This window comes from Mya arenaria, chromosome 14 (assembly GCF_026914265.1).
Source record: "Mya arenaria isolate MELC-2E11 chromosome 14, ASM2691426v1".
In the NCBI taxonomy this organism is placed as follows: domain Eukaryota; kingdom Metazoa; phylum Mollusca; class Bivalvia; order Myida; family Myidae; genus Mya; species Mya arenaria.
In genome coordinates this window covers 3,533,019-3,549,724 of record NC_069135.1, presented here as the reverse complement: position 1 = coordinate 3,549,724, position 16,706 = coordinate 3,533,019, and the positions used below count along the sequence as shown (strand labels likewise).

Sequence of the window (16,706 nt, the reverse complement as noted above, 5' to 3'; positions counted from 1 at the left end):
CTTATACCTAGAACTTGTGGTGAACAACTATGCTCATATGAAGGAATGTCACCTTATACCTGGTCTTTGTGGTGAACAACTATGATCACATGAAGGAATGTCACCTTATACCTAGAACTTGTGGTGAACAACTATGATCACATGAAGGAATGTCACCTTATACCTAGTACTTGTGGTGAACAACTATGATCATATGAAGGAATGTCACCTTATACCTAGAACTTGTGGTGAACAACTATGGTCATATGAAGGAATGTCACCTTATACCTAGAACTTGTGGTAAACAACTATGATCATATGAAGGAATGTCGCCTTATACCTAGTACTTGTGGTGAACAACTATGATCATATGAAGGAATGTCGCCTTATACCTAGTACTTGTGGTGAACAACTATGCTTACATGAAAGAATGTCGCCTTATACCTAGTACTTGTGATGAACAACTATGATCATATGAAGGAATGTCACCTTATACCTAGTACTTGTGGTGAACAACTATGATCACATGAAGGAATGTCGCCTTATACCTAGAACTTGTGGTGAACAACTATGATCATATGAAGGAATGTCACCTTATACCTAGAACTTGTGATGAACAACTATGATCACATGAAGGAATGTCACCTTATACCTAGAACTTGTGGTGAACAACTATGATCACATGAAGGAATGTCGCCTTATACCTAGAACTTGTGGTGAACAACTATGATCACATGAAGGAATGTCACCTTATACCTAGTACTTGTGGTGAACAACTATGCTTACATGAAGGAATGCCACCTTATACCTAGAACTTGTGGTGAACAACTATGATCATATGAAGGAATGTCGCCTTATACCTAGAACTTGTGGTGAACAACTATGATCATATGAAGGAATGTCGCCTTATACCTAGTACTTGTGGTGAACAACTATGCTTACATGAAGGAATGTCACCTTATACCTAGAACTTGTGGTGAACAACTATGATCATATGAAGGAATGTCGCCTTATACCTAGAACTTGTGGTGAACAACTATGATCACATGAAGGAATGTCACCTTATACCTAGTACTTGTGGTGAACAACTATGCTTACATGAAGGAATGCCACCTTATACCTAGTACTTGTGGTGAACAACTATGATCACATGAAGGAATGTCACCTTATACCTAGTACTTGTGGTGAACAACTATGCTTACATGAAGGAATGTCGCCTTATACCTAGAACTTGTGGTGAACAACTATGATCATATGAAGGAATGTCGCCTTATACCTAGAACTTGTGGTGAACAACTATGCTTACATGAAGGAATGTCGCCTTATACCTAGAACTTGTGGTGAACAACTATGATCATATGAAGGAATGTCGCCTTATACCTAGAACTTGTGGTGAACAACTATGATCACATGAAGGAATGTCACCTTATACCTAGAACTTGTGGTGAACAACTATGATCATATGAAGGAATGTCACCTTATACCTAGTACTTGTGGTGAACAACTATGATCACATGAAGGAATGTCACCTTATACCTAGAACTTGTGGTGAACAACTATGATCACATGAAGGAATGTCACCTTATACCTAGTACTTGTGGTGAACAACTATGCTCATATGAAGGAATGTCGCCTTATACCTAGTACTTGTGGTGAACAACTATGATCACATGAAGGAATGTCGCCTTATACCTAGAACTTGTGGTGAACAACTATGATCATATGAAGGAATGTCACCTTATACCTAGAACTTGTGGTGAACAACTATGATCACATGAAGGAATGTCACCTTATACCTAGTACTTGTGGTGAACAACTATGCTTACATGAAGGAATGCCACCTTATACCTAGTACTTGTGGTGAACAACTATGATCACATGAAGGAATGTCACCTTATACCTAGTACTTGTGGTGAACAACTATGCTTACATGAAGGAATGTCACCTTATACCTAGAACTTGTGGTGAACAACTATGATCACATGAAGGAATGTCACCTTATACCTAGTACTTGTGGTGAACAACTATGATCATATGAAGGAATGTCGCCTTATACCTAGAACTTGTGGTGAACAACTATGCTTACATGAAGGAATGTCGCCTTATACCTAGTACTTGTGGTGAACAACTATGATCATATGAAGGAATGTCACCTTATACCTAGAACTTGTGGTGAACAACTATGCTTACATGAAGGAATGTCACCTTATACCTAGAACTTGTGGTGAACAACTATGATCACATGAAGGAATGTCGCCTTATACCTAGTACTTGTGGTGAACAACTATGATCACATGAAGGAATGTCACCTTATACCTAGTACTTGTGGTGAACAACTATGATCACATGAAGGAATGTCACCTTATACCTAGTACTTGTGGTGAACAACTATGCTTACATGAAGGAATGTCACCTTATACCTAGAACTTGTGGTGAACAACTATGATCACATGAAGGAATGTCACCTTATACCTAGTACTTGTGGTGAACAACTATGATCATATGAAGGAATGTCGCCTTATACCTAGTACTTGTGATGAACAACTATGATCATATGAAGGAATGTCGCCTTATACCTAGTACTTGTGGTGAACAACTATGATCACATGAAGGAATGTCACCTTATACCTAGTACTTGTGGTGAACAACTATGCTTACATGAAGGAATGTCGCCTTATACCTAGTACTTGTGGTGAACAACTATGATCATATGAAGGAATGTCACCTTATACCTAGAACTTGTGGTGAACAACTATGCTTACATGAAGGAATGTCACCTTATACCTAGAACTTGTGGTGAACAACTATGATCACATGAAGGAATGTCGCCTTATACCTAGTACTTGTAGTAAACAACTATGCTCAGATGAAGGAATGTCACCTTATACCTAGAACTTGTGGTGAACAACTATGATCACATGAAGGAATGTCACCTTATACCTAGAACTTGTGGTGAACAACTATGATCATATGAAGGAATGTCACCTTATACCTAGAACTTGTGGTGAACAACTATGATCACATGAAGGAATGTCACCTTATACCTAGTACTTGTGGTGAACAACTATGCTCATATGAAGGAATGTCGCCTTATACCTAGTACTTGTGGTGAACAACTATGATCACATGAAGGAATGTCGCCTTATACCTAGAACTTGTGGTGAACAACTATGATCATATGAAGGAATGTCACCTTATACCTAGAACTTGTGGTGAACAACTATGATCACATGAAGGAATGTCACCTTATACCTAGTACTTGTGGTGAACAACTATGCTTACATGAAGGAATGCCACCTTATACCTAGTACTTGTGGTGAACAACTATGATCACATGAAGGAATGTCACCTTATACCTAGTACTTGTGGTGAACAACTATGCTTACATGAAGGAATGTCACCTTATACCTAGAACTTGTGGTGAACAACTATGATCACATGAAGGAATGTCACCTTATACCTAGTACTTGTGGTGAACAACTATGATCATATGAAGGAATGTCGCCTTATACCTAGTACTTGTGGTGAACAACTATGATCATATGAAGGAATGTCGCCTTATACCTAGTACTTGTGATGAACAACTATGATCATATGAAGGAATGTCGCCTTATACCTAGTACTTGTGGTGAACAACTATGATCACATGAAGGAATGTCACCTTATACCTAGTACTTGTGGTGAACAACTATGCTTACATGAAGGAATGTCGCCTTATACCTAGTACTTGTGGTGAACAACTATGATCATATGAAGGAATGTCACCTTATACCTAGAACTTGTGGTGAACAACTATGCTTACATGAAGGAATGTCACCTTATACCTAGAACTTGTGGTGAACAACTATGATCACATGAAGGAATGTCGCCTTATACCTAGTACTTGTGGTAAACAACTATGCTCAGATGAAGGAATGTCACCTTATACCTAGAACTTGTGATGAACAACTATGATCACATGAAGGAATGTCGCCTTATACCTAGTACTTGTGATGAACAACTATGATCATATGAAGGAATGTCGCCTTATACCTAGTACTTGTGGTGAACAACTATGATCACATGAAGGAATGTCACCTTATACCTAGAACTTGTGATGAACAACTATGATCATATGAAGGAATGTCACCTTATACCTAGTACTTGTGGTAAACAACTATGATCATATGAAGGAATGTCACCTTATACCTAGAACTTGTGGTGAACAACTATGATCATATGAAGGAATGTCACCTTATACCTAGTACTTGTGATGAACAACTATGATCATATGAAGGAATGTCACCTTATACCTAGTACTTGTGGTGAACAACTATGATCATATGAAGGAATGTCACCTTATACCTAGAACTTGTGATGAACAACTATGATCATATGAAGGAATGTCGCCTTATACCTAGTACTTGTGGTGAACAACTATGATCACATGAAGGAATGTCACCTTATACCTAGAACTTGTGATGAACAACTATGATCATATGAAGGAATGTCACCTTATACCTAGAACTTGTGATGAACAACTATGATCATATGAAGGAATGTCACCTTATACCTAGAACTTGTGGTGAACAACTATGATCACATGAAGGAATGTCACCTTATACCTAGTACTTGTGGTGAACAACTATGATCACATGAAGGAATGTCGCCTTATACCTAGAACTTGTGGTGAACAACTATGATCATATGAAGGAATGTCACCTTATACCTAGAACTTGTGGTGAACAACTATGGTCATATGAAGGAATGTCACCTTATACCTAGAACTTGTGGTGAACAACTATGATCATATGAAGGAATGTCGCCTTATACCTAGTACTTGTGGTGAACAACTATGGTCATATGAAGGAATGTCGCCTTATACCTAGTACTTGTGGTGAACAACTATGATCATATGAAGGAATGTCGCCTTATACCTAGTACTTGTGGTGAACAACTATGGTCATATGAAGGAATGTCGCCTTATACCTAGTACTTGTGGTGAACAACTATGATCATATGAAGGAATGTCACCTTATACCTAGTACTTGTGGTGAACAACTATGGTCATATGAAGGAATGTCGCCTTATACCTAGTACTTGTGATGAACAACTATGATCATATGAAGGAATGTCGCCTTATACCTAGTACTTGTGATGAACAACTATGATCATATGAAGGAATGTCGCCTTATACCTAGAACTTGTGATGAACAACTATGATCACATGAAGGAATGTCACCTTATACCTAGTACTTGTGGTAAACAACTATGATCATATGAAGGAATGTCACCTTATACCTAGAACTTGTGGTGAACAACTATGCTCATATGAAGGAATGTCACCTTATACCTAGAACTTGTGGTGAACAACTATGATCATATGAAGGAATGTCACCTTATACCTAGTACTTGTGGTGAACAACTATGCTCAGATGAAGGAATGTCACCTTATACCTAGAACTTGTGGTGAACAACTATGCTCATATGAAGGAATGTCACCTTATACCTAGAACTTGTGGTGAACAACTATGCTCATATGAAGGAATGTCGCCTTATACCTAGTACTTGTGGTGAACAACTATGCTCAGATGAAGGAATGTCACCTTATACCTAGAACTTGTGGTGAACAACTATGATCATATGAAGGAATGTCACCTTATACCTAGTACTTGTGATGAACAACTATGATCATATGAAGGAATGTCGCCTTATACCTAGAACTTGTGGTGAACAACTATGATCATATGAAGGAATGTCGCCTTATACCTAGTACTTGTGGTGAACAACTATGCTTACATGAAGGAATGCCACCTTTTGCCTGGTCCTTGTGGTGAACAACTATATTTATGTGAAGGAAGGTCAAATAATCAAATGGCACATTTAGTCTCATGTAGGTGTATAAGCCTACAGGCATGACCATTTGATTTGAAATCCAGTTCATAATTAAGGTGTTGATATACTGTTTTCTCTTTCCTTGCTTGTCTCAGCAACCAACATCTGGCATGCTTTCTTCCAGGAAAAGCCCATTGTTCTACTGAAGGTCACATCATGTATTTCCCATCAGCGTTATCAGCGGAGGGAGATTTAATCTGTTCCTTAGCTGCACCTACTACAACTGTATTATCAATTGTGGATTTTCTCCCCCACCTCTCATACCTATTGGCTCTGACATTCAAGTCTTACTGTTTCTGATTCCTGTAGGAATATCTTATGATCTGTGAGTGTTCCGGTATATTCTGGCATAATTGTGGAATAGTTAGGATTAGGTAGTGTTTCAGTAGTTAGTGTGTTTGTGCTTTATGATATCTCATTGTTGTTTTGTAACTCTCTGTGATTGAAGTAGTGGGTTGGCCATAACTTGTGTGTTTTCACATGAGTACACACAAATTGGGAGAACTTGGATACATTTATTTTAAGGCTCATAAATTGCAAGTAGAATTGCATAATAGGAGTTTTTTTGGCTTCAGTGATATTTTTTTCAAGTGCTAGTGCAGTAGCTGGATTAATTGTTTGAGATTATAATGGGATTTTGATGTATTCATGTTTTAATGAGGAATTTACTTTGAAAAAGGTAATTTAGTGCTCCTTCTTTTTTATGAACTCATACTGCTTCAATGCTTGTGCTCATATTTTTATGGTGCACTCGTATACATGGTGTCATATTGGTGCACAAATAAACATGGTGTTATATTGGTGTACTCGTATACATGGTGTCATATTGGTGTACTTGTATACATGGTGTTATATTGGTGTACTCATATACATGGTGTCATATTGGTGTACTTGTATACATGGTGTTATATTGGTGAACTTGTATGCATGGTGTTATATTGGTGTACTCATATACATAGTGTCATATTGGTGTACTTGTATACATGGTGTTATATTGGTGTACTCATATACATGGTGTCATATTGGTGTACTTGTATACATGGTGTTATATTGGTGTACTTGTATACATGGTGTTATATTGGTGTACTCATATACATAGTGTCATATTGGTGTACTTGTATACATGGTGTTATATTGGTGTACTTGTATACATGGTGTTATATTGGTGTACTCGTATACATGGTGTTATATTGGTGTACTTGTATACATGGTGTTATATTGGTGCACTCGTATACATGGTGTTATATTGGTGTACTTGTATACATGGTGTTATATTGGTGTACTTGTATACATGGTGTTATATTGGTGTACTCATATACATGGTGTTATATTGGTGCACTCGTATACATAGTGTTATATTGGTGTACTCATATACATGGTGTTATATTGGTGCACTCGTATACATAGTGTTATATTGGTGTACTCATATACATGGTGTTATATTGGTGTACTCGTATACATGATGTTATATTGGTGTACTCGTATACATGGTGTTATATTGGTGTACTTGTATACATGGTGTTATATTGGTGTACTCATATTCATGGTGTCATATTGGTGCACAAATAAACATGGTGTTATATTGGTGTACTCATATACATGATAACTTATCAAGTCAGATTATCATCTTGCATGTAATGCAAAGGATACCTCTTTATTATTTGACTTAGAAATTATGGTTAAAAGCGGTGAAAAAGTCATGCTGCCTTTGTGACAGCAGTCATGTTGTTATTTTTGTGCATTATTATATATCGTGTGACATTTATGTACTCGAAGTGTTGTAATGGTTCATCCTTATTATACTGCTTTTTTTTCACACATACTCAATATTTCAGCAAAACGCTCTGACATATTGCTGATGAGTGTAAATTGTAATAAACAAATTGATTTTGCAATATTGCTGTCTGTATCAGTGATTTATGTCATAGTTGTTCCTATCAGGAAAGTGCTTTGTTGACTAATGTTCTCTAATGGTTTGCGTGGGTGGAGTGGAATCTTTCATGATTTTCCATGTCTGTGTGGGGACAAATCACACACATTTATGCAGTAGTTAAGTGCTTACCAAGCTGTTTCTGGAACGTGTGCTTTGAAGTTCTATTGACCATGATTTATGCAATAATAGATTAATTTCCTGTGACTCACAGTAATTAAAGTGGTAAAAATACTGTCAAATGAATCCTTCTGAATAAAGCAGTATTGAAGTATTGAAATTAAAATAAATCCTTAATGTTTCTTAATCGATCAATGCAATGTATGGATATTTTTGACCAGTGTTAGATGATTATTTTGCCTAGTTTTGTGGTTTGTGGATAGAATAAAGAAATAGCCATCTGTAGCACATAAAAACCCTTGGATAGGTCAGTTTTGTGGTTTGTGGATAAGATAGAGAAATAGCCATCTGTATCACATAAAACCCTTGGAAAGGTCAGATTATTTTTCCATGGATACATTTTATCTATCTTTGACCATCTAGTCTTTACATAATGTATCATTTCCTTATTATTTGTAATCAGGTAAATCTACCCTCTGATCTTGGCAGCTGTTTTTGCATGTTTACACTGGCATAGTTGATAGTTATCCTGCTTCCAGTTGTCTATGATAGCTATGATTTTATTATTCAGACTAACCTTATGACATCATTTAAATTAAATAGCTGACTGATTTTTAATAATAATTGGTTTTGTTTTGTATTTTGGTAATCAACTATAAGTAATTGCTCAATTGAATGTGAACTTTACAAAATAAAACAAATCATGCATGTTTTTGCCTGATTGTAAAGTCGATTATTTCATCTGTGGAATTATTGACAACTGTCCACTTGTTTGAAAGACATTCCTCACAGATTGCTTATTGATACACTTGTTAGATGAATGGAAGGAAATATTATGGAAGTTGTATATTGTCATTTTTTTGGATGATGTAAATTTCTGAGGCGAGTACTTATAGTTCCAGAGAATATAATTTCGGGGAAAACTTCATAATAGAAAACATTTCTCCGATCAGCCTACAAGGTTTTATTTGTCAAGCACCCTCACATGAAATTACACATAAGAATAACTGGTATTTGTTTATATAACAATTGTTGTTCTGGCAGGATGTATTTTCTTTTCTAAACCATGTAGATTCTGCCGGGAGTGAGGTAAAGGTGTTGGAAAGTTTCTAGTTGATGAGATGATAGTTGGCAGAGCATCTTGGAATATCTGACGAATATTCTAGCATATGGCAAGAAAAAATAAATATTCCTCTGCCCAGGTATGTTTTGGATGTCTCTATAAGAGCTTTAATCAGAATTGCTCTCTTGTTAATCATATGGGAGAAATCACAACAATATGGATTCTGTGATGGACTGATAAGCATTTTGGCTGTGGTATTTCTTTCAGATGTTCTTGTTGGCATTTAAGAGTGTTTGTAAGAAAATACATGTGATTTTGATTGCCCACTGTGTAAGTATTGTCATTTGGTATTGTAATTTTACTAAATAGAAAAGTTTCATCACAGAAATTTAAAGTAAAATAACTGTTTTGAATTGTCAATGGAGAATATTTTGTTGCAATATAGGCTGATCAGCTAATGCATTTATTCTGATGTTTCCTTTCACTCAATAGATTTTATATTCTCACCATTTCAATAGAACAATAATTAATGTAACAATTTGTAATCATTTATAACCAATTAAGGTATTGTAGTTGAAAAACAGAAGACATTTAAAACTGGTCATTGGTATTTCAAAGAAGTAAACAAAGGATTATTAATGTTGATTCTTACTCCTTTGGGAGTTGAGAACAATTTTCTGCTATTTTTCATTACAAGTGAAACATTGTTTTGATCTTTGATTAAATGCTGTGAGTTTCAATTAAGCTTTTAACAATATTTGGTGCAGATTCATAAACAAGGGACACAGGTGTAGGTTGTTAATGCTCAATAGAGAAAAAAACAGAAATGAAAAGCAGTGGTTGAAATTAACACAAGCCCTGCACTGGTAAAATGTCTTCTTGGCATGATCAAATTCTGAAATTTTATATAGCAGGGCTTGTTCAAAAAAAAATTCATCCAAAAGTCTAATTTCAATGACTGGAAAAAGGTTAAAATATCCTTCTGGATGCCAGTGATACCTTTTCAACCAGCATTTGTGACTTGTATTTTATAGAATGTAAAAATTATTATTATTAATGATTCCATACAAACTAGATAGAAACCACCCAAGTTTGTAGATGACCTGAACAGACTGGAGACAGCTGCCTTATTCCTGAAGACAACCTGCTTACTCTTTTAGCCACTGCCCTACTCTGTACAACCTGGTATTTAAAGCCAGAAAATATGTTCAAAGAATGTGTTTTTCTCAGCAGGGGGCTAATCACTGATGGATTCCTGCCACTTTGATTGTGCACTGATCAGTATTCTATTGTTTTCATAGTATTGATCAAGCCATTAGGCTGTCTCTATTGGGCTGAGTTTTCTAAGAACTAAGACTGGTTTCCATACAAATCTACCTGTATATACATGTACGGTTTGGTCAGTCTGGGCTGGTATGAAACAACAATATTACATAAATCTTAGAAGTGGTACATCAGTGGAACTTGTACAGGAAATTAGGAGTACTTCTTAGAATTTAATAGCGTAGAAAGAAACCATGACCTAACATTCATTGCAGAATGGAGGGCGGAAATTATTTGATTGGAAATTGTTTGATACTGGTTGATTTTTCATTGATTTGTGTCTTTTTCTGATGGATAACCATTATAGTCATAGCATTTACTACAGCCTTGCATGGTGAGGCAATGTTTTGCTTTTTGCTATGTTGTTTCTTAATAATAAGAAAAGCCCTGGTTTAGCATATACGATTTCCTCATTCCTTGAACTATGAGTGGTGACGTCTTTCTGCAGAAATTGGATGAGCATCTTTGAATTCTTTGCTTAAATAGCTGCTTTCTTAACATTTATGCCTACAAATATTTATCTCAGTTAAATGAACTATTCTTTGAAAAGCTATCAAGGATTAATTAGATTATTTTCTCTTTTGCTCAGCAGTTTACTAAAAACATGTACCAGTATGATGTTGGGAATGTCTGTGAACAGGGTGCCACCTCTTAAAGGGATGCTATTTGTAATGATTTTCCTCCCCAACTGGTAGATAATGCCATAGTGTCAGGATTAATGGGGTTCATAGCAATACAGAAATAACAAACACAAGATGATTTTCCAAATATGCCACAAAATGACACATTAAAGATAGAGCATCTTAAAAAGGTTGTATTGTATTGTCCCAGTGGGCCAGATAAAACAACAGGCTTCCACGGAAACAGCTCTGTTGTTATTTAAGGAGTTTAGGAGATTTCTCTGGAGTGTTCCTCTTATTTCTGATTTAGACATTCACCATTATATTCTGCAAAAATGAAAACTAAGTTACTTTGCTTTTTGCAAAAATACACTTGATTTATAGAATTTAGGTACTTATATCACTTAGTTATTCGAAAACATATTCAAAAATAGCTCGGTTAGCAAAACATAAATGAAATGATGGAACTCGTAGGAGGTGGGTGATGATTTTGTCTGTTTTAATTCTATTAATAAGCCAAATGAACACTATTTCTGGTCTCTGTAGGTTGAAGGTTGGAAGTCGTGTCTGTTTTAAATCTGGTTGAGTTTCTGTAAAAACCTCTTATGCTCATAATGTTCTTTACCAAGCAGCAGGTCATGATCCTTATATAATGTTTAGCTATCATTATTGACCATTGAGGTCCACTATGATATGATCTTTCAGGTCATTTGAGCTGATCAGTGTGTATTTCCCAGGGAAAAAGAGAAACTGGGAGTTGTTTACTTATTACCAAACCTTATTGTCATATGTTCGGTCTTTCAGATTTACGGTGGGCAAATTGACCCAAGGGTAAATATGTATATATACTACTTTGAAGTTTAATAACAACTTTAAACACATTCTCTATTCTTCTTCATACAAACATGAACTCATACAATTTTAAATGTTTACTGACAGTAAGACAAACTTAATTTTTGAAAGATACACTGATTTCTTTATTATTTTCCTGTCAGAAAATACTGCAACGTAATATTGCGTAATAAGTGAATAAGAGGTTTATTAAATACAGATATTGATATCATATGTTAGTACTATTAGCTTCCTCATTATGTTTAATCATGGACCTTTAAACCATGGATTGGCAACTGCCCGATTTCGGTGAAACGATAAGAAATAATAATTTACCCACAATCCTTAGCGCGCGCTCGGCAAATAACGAAAAATTCCGCCGAATCTCCGATCGGTGATTAACGGCGATCTTCGATTATTTCCGCCAGCTCCCACGGCTGATAATTATTTTTAACTCCGATCGACATGTCGCATGTAATATGTTTGTAGTTTGTCATTATTGCATTTTCTCTAATTATCAAAGTATTAATCAGGACCTAATATGTTCCTGATTAAATTTATATTCAGTTTTAATTAATGTTTTCCTATATGTATATTAGTATTATTCGGCTGATGTCGGACGTCTAGAAAAAGACCACACATTAAGGTCTCGGAATAAAATCGCGCTGCACGCGTGAGTTTGAGCAAATCGCATTAACACAGACGAGAGTTGCCAATCCATGGTTTATAGGTCCGTGGTTTAATGTACTTTTCAACACCAGCTATTCGCATTTTATTAAAAATATTCAATTATCTCAATTGCCTATAAAGACGTCAAAAAAATATCCTATGGCGTGTAAATGCAATATTGAATAGTCGTGGTGTTTGGGCTAGCATAGAAACACATGTGACTGTTGGCTATTATTACTGAGAAAAACAGACAAAAGTGGGCATCTACCTTGGATGGTCTTGTATTGGAGGTTTTAATATGTATTTCAATAGGGATTATAAGATTAGCCATTGGCATTTATTAGTTTAACCTGAGAGGTTAGTTCTCCTTGTTCCTGTTTATGGGAGATTGTGGAACTGACCCAGGGACGTGTAATCTTGCACCTGGCAATGTCTGGAGAATGTCTTTCATCCCAAACAGAAGTGTTCTTAGGTGGCACTAGGTGTTTTTCGTAGCTTCAGATATTGTAACTGTCACTACAATTATATTTCTTGGGTTTTTGTTGTGAGCATGCAAATTATCTCATTCTGCTATCTTGATGTGGTGTGTATTTTACAATCTACCTGCTGTTTTCGCATTTAACTGATGGAGTCTTTAAAATTTGATAGTGGCCATCCACTGAAATGAATTGATTTTGCTGCTCGTGAGGGTTAAGTCTATACATTCTTGCATTTACAGTAAGGACACACTATAATCTGTCTTGTAGGTTTGGCATCCAGATAATTATGTATTCATATAAATACAGAAGACAAAGCATTCAATCAATGCCATGTGGAAGTTGCAAGCAACTTCAGTCATGTAATGGTTTGTTACCTCCTGTAATCCTTCAATTGTCTTATGGTGGACAAGCAACTGGGTACTCTAGAACAATGAAGACACAGACAAGGAAACCCTTGATGATGCTGATACTGGCAATGATCAGACAGCTGTCCAGGTTAATCTGCATCTCAACCTTGTCCAGCAACAGTCAAAAGTAGTGGTTTAATGTCTAAATCTTTTATAATTCCAGGTACATGTCATGGGGAGGGGGGACTGTGTTCCCAGATTTCTTGATTACCCCTTGATAAGAGACTGCACTCTACCTATTCCTCATTAATACTGGCTGACTATTTGTCTACACCTGGTGGCTCTGCCTCACAGGCAACTTGTTGAGGAGTGCTTTGGTGCTTGGCTTTCTGGTAATATTTGATGATGATCTATCAAGTTCAAAGTCACCTTTGTGGATAAAACCTTTTGTTAAGAACACAAACATCAAGTATCTTTTGATGTTGGGTATACCAGTTTCTTTGGAATCCGATAAAGGGACAAAAGGTTTTGACATAATGTAGTATGGTAACTTATTGCCTGGCTATTTCATATTTAGCTACTGCTGTCTCATAAGTGTTGCACAATACTCACATTGTTATACTTGACAGTTAAGAAGTTGATATGAATGTTTCATCACCTCGGGTCATTTCTTGACTGTGGTAAAATATTCTTTTGTTTAGATAATTTATCCTGAAGTTGACAGTTGCTGACCATGTAAATAATTCATCAAAGCCTGCAGCAATGTTATTTGTTTACAACAATATCATCACAACGTAATATTCTTCTCTTTTTAATCTTATATGATACAAAAACGGAGGTAGTGGATGGTAGTTCATGAATACATGGCGGGCCTATAGTTCAGAAATTTACTTAACAGCATCTTATTACTGTTTAAAGGTACAATATTTTATGATGTTCTCATATAGTTCCTTCAAATACTGCATTTCACATATGTTTTAAGCCATGTAACTTCCAGAGCTGTAAAGAATTGAAAGATAACAACAGTGATATCAGTAGATCATTTCCCAGTATTTATCAGATTGTATGTTGTGGATGCTGTACTTTGGTTGACAGATACATCAGCTGTCAAGGTCATCACCATAAGTTGTCACAAGTTGTCAATAATTTCAACATGGATTTATTATTCTGGTTGACTTGTGAAGTAGAGCGCACTACTTATTAATTACTCCCACTGATATTGTGGAGTGGGTTGTAAAAACAAACTTCCTTCATTATTAAGTTCAATCTGTTAGAAGTGAGTGTTTCTGGTTACAAACTAAGAGGAGAGAATATCAACATTTTCAGTGCATTGTGTTGATGTGCACATTAGTCGAATAGAAACAAGTGTTGTGACTATAAGTGGATATTACAATTAGAAGATTTTACAAAGTTCTTTCAAGGTATATTTGCTTTATCTTCCTATTAATTAATGCTCAAAAGAAAAACAACAACACATTTATTATACTCTGATACATAATGTTCGTGTTGCATTTGCAGTGCACTCCATGTTTACATTGTCTGCATGAGGCAGGCACATGACAGTATTATATGAAGCATTTCTGGGTATTAATCATGCTTTATTCTTGTTCTACCTGGGTAATTGGATTAAACATATTGTTTCAGGGAAGATATACAGAATTTGAATTGTGTTTCTTAGCAACACTTTAGTTATTCAGGTCTTATTAGTGAAGTGAAATTGAAACTTTGAATATTATTAAAGTGACATTTTCTTCAAAATCAATACATACACATGTATAACACACATTAGTTTTGACTGATAAACCTTTAACTACTTACTAAATAATGCATTTATTGAAACTATTAATTATGTTTCATACTTGTACTTAATGTGTATGAAAATTGCATACATAGAATTTGCATTTATTTATAGCTTTCAGACACTTGTCACTCATTGCTGTATCATCTGTAATGCAAAGATTCCTTGTCCTGTCTTTTCATGAGCTTGAATGCTCCACTGTGCTGACATGGTGCGGCCAGACAGCTAACATGTACATGCTGACCAGTGTAATAATGTCCTGGTGATGCTAGAATGCAAATGCATCCATGCAGACCAGTGCAATGATGTCCTGGTCATAGGCCAGAGTGCTAACATTGGCATGCTGAGCAGTCTAATCATGTCCTGGTGCAGCCAGAGTGCTAACATTGGCATGCTGAGCAGTCTAATCATGTCCTGGTGCAGCCAGAGTGCTAACATTGGCATGCTGAGCAGTCTAATCATGTCCTGGTGCAGCCAGAGTGCTAACATTGGCATGCTGAGCAGTCTAATCATGTCCTGGTGCGGCCAGAGCACTAACATTAGCATGCTGACCATTGTAATCATGTCCTGGTGTGGCCAGAGCACTAACATTAGCATGCTGACCATTGTAATCATGTCCTGGTGCGGCCAGAGTGCTAACATTGGCATGCTGACCATTGTAATCATGTCCTGGTGCGGCCAGAGCACTAACATTGGCATGCTGACCATTGTAATCATGTCCTGGTGCGGCCAGAGCACTAACATTGGCATGCTGACCATTGTAATCATGTCCTGGTGCGGCCAGAGTGCTAACATTGGCATGCTAACCATTGTAATCATGTCCTGGTGCAGCCAGAGTGCTAACATTGGCATGCTAACCATTGTAATCATGTCCTGGTGCAGCCAGAGTGCTAACATTGGCATGCTAACCATTGTAATCATGTCCTGGTGCGGCCAGAGTGCTAACATTGGCATGCTAACCATTGTAATCATGTCCTGGTCATAGGCCAGAGTGCTAACATTGGCATGCTGAGCAGTCTAATCATGTCCTGGTGCGGCCAGAGCACTAACATTAGCATGCTGACCATTTTAATCATGTCCTGGTGCAGCCAGAGCACTAACATTAGCATGCTGACCATTTTAATCATGTCCTGGTGCAGCCAGAGCACTAACATTAGCATGCTGACCATTTTAATCATGTCCTGGTGCAGCCAGAGTGCTAACATTGACATGCTAACCATTGTAATCATGTCCTGGTGCAGCCAGAGTGCTAACATTGGCATGCTAACCAGTCTAATATTGTCCTGGTGCAGCCAGAGTGCTAACATTGGCATGTTGAGCAGTCTAATATTGTCCTGGTGTAGCCAGAGCATTAACATTGTCAGGCCGACCATTGTAATCATGTCATGGTGCAGCCTGAGTGCTAACATTGGCATTCTAACCATTGTAATCATGTCCTGGTGCAGCCAAAGTGCTAACATTGGCACGCTGAGCAGTCTTATCAAGTCCTTGTGCAGCCAGAGGGCCTACACTTGCATGGTGACCAGTGCAATTATGTCTTGGTGCAGCCAGAGGACCAATAAATGCATACTGACCAGTGTAATTGTATTCTGGTCACAGCCTGGATTTTTCTGCTATTGCCTCTTATATCTCATTATATTGAATAACAGGATAGTTTTCTGGACAACAGGACA

General features: G+C 36.7%; 1 protein-coding gene across 20 annotated transcripts in view; it reads left to right on the top strand.

Moving 5' to 3' along the window:
• Positions 1 to 16,706, top strand: part of LOC128217307 (plasma membrane calcium-transporting ATPase 2-like) — a 132,728-nt gene that overhangs the window by 65,029 nt on the left and 50,993 nt on the right. Inside the window, exon 1 of one of the 20 annotated variants that reach the window (XM_052924367.1) lies at positions 6,269 to 6,532. The exons of 16 other annotated variants lie outside the window; for them this stretch is intronic. The gene's annotated coding sequence lies outside the window, so the exon portion shown is untranslated. Of the gene's footprint in view, positions 1 to 6,268; positions 6,533 to 8,982; positions 9,106 to 9,277; positions 9,297 to 14,502; positions 14,657 to 16,706 lie in introns of those variants that run through there. 3 more of the 20 variants (XM_052924368.1, XM_052924369.1, XM_052924366.1) reach the window with 3 other exon arrangements.